This window comes from Haplochromis burtoni, unplaced genomic scaffold (assembly GCF_018398535.1).
Source record: "Haplochromis burtoni strain Fernald_Lab_line unplaced genomic scaffold, NCSU_Asbu1 Contig_358, whole genome shotgun sequence".
Taxonomy (NCBI): Eukaryota; Metazoa; Chordata; class Actinopteri; order Cichliformes; family Cichlidae; genus Haplochromis; species Haplochromis burtoni.
In genome coordinates, this window is record NW_024582719.1 from 516597 (window position 1) to 519812 (window position 3216).

The following is a 3216-nucleotide window of genomic DNA, read 5'->3' on the forward strand; positions in this document are numbered from 1 at the left end:
ATGCCCTTACCTAGGGCTTCTCATCACAGTTTGAATTTTAATTCTTATTAATCTCCTCAGGTGCATGTTTATTGAAGTGACTAGGTTGAGTGCCTTGCTTTAGGGCACAACAGCAGGAATCTCATTATTAAAACAAACAGTAGATAATATTAATTGTTTTGACATCTTGCCAATTAACCATTCTGCTGCACTGCAGCTTGTTTTCACTCTAAATATTATTACAGACTCGTGCGTTTGTTGGGCTCATTTAACCCTCCATCCCCAATTGAAAAAAAGAGGGTGACTCTGAAACACTCTAAACACCTTGATTTAGCTAAACAGTATTAATTACAAGTCATTTTTAATTTAAAGATCACAAAAGGCTTTCAGACTATATATGGCAGTTTAAGAAGAAACAACTTACAGACTACCCATTGCACACTCATTGCTAGCATGTTGAGATTTTAAGTGTTTGTGTGGCGTAAAGAAAACAGATTTTTCCTTTTCAGTACTGAGACGTTTTCAGAAAGCTTCGTGTGAAGATGAGGCAAAGCTATCCCCTTTTACTTCTATACATTTTTATCTTTTATCATCTCTTCCCTTCAACCTTTTTATCTGCATCCTCCACCACTGCTCTCTCCTACCTCATCTCCACCTCATCCTCCTTCTCTTCACCTGAAGCCTGAACTGAAATCCAGACTCTAAAATATAATTTGTGCATAAACAACCTTATTTTTTCCTGGTATTGTCACAGTTAATTATTGTCTGCAGATTAGACGGAGACCCTTACCTAAGGCTGTCTCTAGAGAGCTGACAACAAGCTAACAACAACAGCTGGTTATAGATTAATGGTACAATAGTAACATTAGGCTTGAATGTCATAAAAGCCACACTTTACTTCTAATGAGCAGTTCGATTAAATTTTCATGTCACACGAGAGTTTATTTTCTAATTGCCTGATTCTCGTGACATTAGCACCTCCACAAAGACAGATTCTGTAACACTGGCTTACATCAGCTTTTTTTCCACAAAGTTTTACAGCCTCCTCAAGAGGAAATAAATTTGGACACACCCAGCATTTTGACAGCTGAGATAAACAGATAGTGATAGCCTGCGCTAAATTACTATAGATGAAGCGTTCCTACCAGCGAAGACAGAAAAAAATAAGGGGCAAGGAGTGGGGGTATAAAATTCTGAGAAGAAAATAAACAATTTTGACAAAGTGGCAAACTACAACAAAATAATGTCAAGCCTTTGAGATTTATGAAGTTTGCCAGGAACAACTCAGAAAACAGCATATTTTAGTCCAGGAAATGCATCGATTTGCACATTGGGTATGTTGTGCACTATGGCCACATTAGATGACCTAATTGAATTATATTATTTTCCATTATATTTGGATTCAGCTCTCACATTATTGTAAGTATCCGGACCTTACACTGCAGTCTCAAGACATTATCACGAACTGAGTCTATTCAAAGGAAAATTTATTTGGATGTAGTTTATCAAGAACTAGCACAATGGAGAGATGCAAGGATATTGCTGGTTACATCTTTGGGCTATTCAAATGGGATTTGTGGTACAGCAGGAAACCACCTGACAGATTATTAAAGTAATCAATCCTCATGTTGCGGAGCTTCAAAGAGCCGAGTGTCTTAGGCGACGGCATTAGGCTACAGCACTAAGGAGCTGCTTTTTTCTAAAAAATTTGCCACTTTAATGTTGAAAATTTAGAGTTTTTTCTCTGAATAATTAGTGAAAAGGTGTTGATGTTATTCGACTACATTAAAAAATGTTAACCCTGTTTGGTTTGCCAAGTAGCTTTGGCAGGTTTATGAAATGAGAAGTATATCTGGATAATCCACGCTGCCTCAGGGAACATTTCCTGAAAAAAAAAGCCTTCATTATTGCCTTTATAGAGCATTTCTAATAATTATCACTCCACTTCACTAGAATGTCTGTAGAGATTGCCAAGAGTATCAGTCTACACTCAGCGGTCTGCTGCAACCGCTCCAGCTCCAAAATTCACTTTGTTTTTGCTCAAACTGCATCCACCTGCAGAGACTTCATAAATTTAAATGTCATTCTGTCTTTTATGAACCAACATGCCAGGGTCATTTCATCTCACTATTCTTTGCATGTGGTCTTGCAAAAGTAGAGCATGGGGACTTTGTTGCAAACATTTTTGATTAGAAACATATAGTGTAGGAATGACACTGCTATTACATTGCATCCATTTCATTTTTGGGTCAAACGCCAACAACTATGAGAAAAAAAAAGTACTTTTCTGTGTTGTGAAAATACTCTCACTTACAGATCACTCAACGTCTGTCTCAATGGAAAAAGGCTTTTCTTGTTTAATTTCAGAGGGAAAAAAGGCCTATGATATTTGACATACCTGTAGACCGATATATGGCGATATATAAAATAAAATGGAAGACACAGAATGGCTCGTCTTCAGTGACATGTAAAAAGAATCACACACCCTAAAGTTCTATTTCTTAAGGCCCTTTTTAAAAGGTTTGATCCATCTACCTTCTGTGGTATTATCCTCCATCATCAGGAATGCCAGTCATATCCAACATTAGCAGGACATAGCATTTTTTCCTCCAGAGTCACCAGGAGCAACACACACACACACACACAAACATACACACACATTACCCAACACTTTTTTTCACCTGGAGTTCCATTAACCAACCACCCAAGCTCAACTCAAGAAGGGTACAAGTACAAAGCAGGGTAAGATGCTAAACTGGCAAATAAGCAGATGGGATGCTTTAATTGGGGTAACAGGTGACTACAATCACTAAACTGGTCTGCCAGTCTTAATTAATCAAGCAACTCTAGATTTTCATTCATCTCTATATTCCTTAAATCATTCTTTCATCAATTTTAGCTATCAGAGGAAAACTTTTTATAAGTGATAAAGCACGTCTCTCTAGATTTTTTTCCTGTGTTACATAATTGAAAGCTAAAGTCTCTCCACAGCCTCCTCATTTATCCTCACCCGCTGTGTTCAGGTCATATAAGCTAATGCTACATCATCCTTTTGAAACCGTTAAGGGTAATTACATATTTTTAGTTTATGCTGCTCTTGAAGACTTTTTTTTTTTTTTCCTTCGCCTGTCCCATTTGGTTCTTTAGCCATCAGAATTGTTGTCTGAAGACCAACAAGGATACCCAATGGATTTACTTTGCCAAATGGATCATCGTGGCATTGCCGTATTGGTCCAT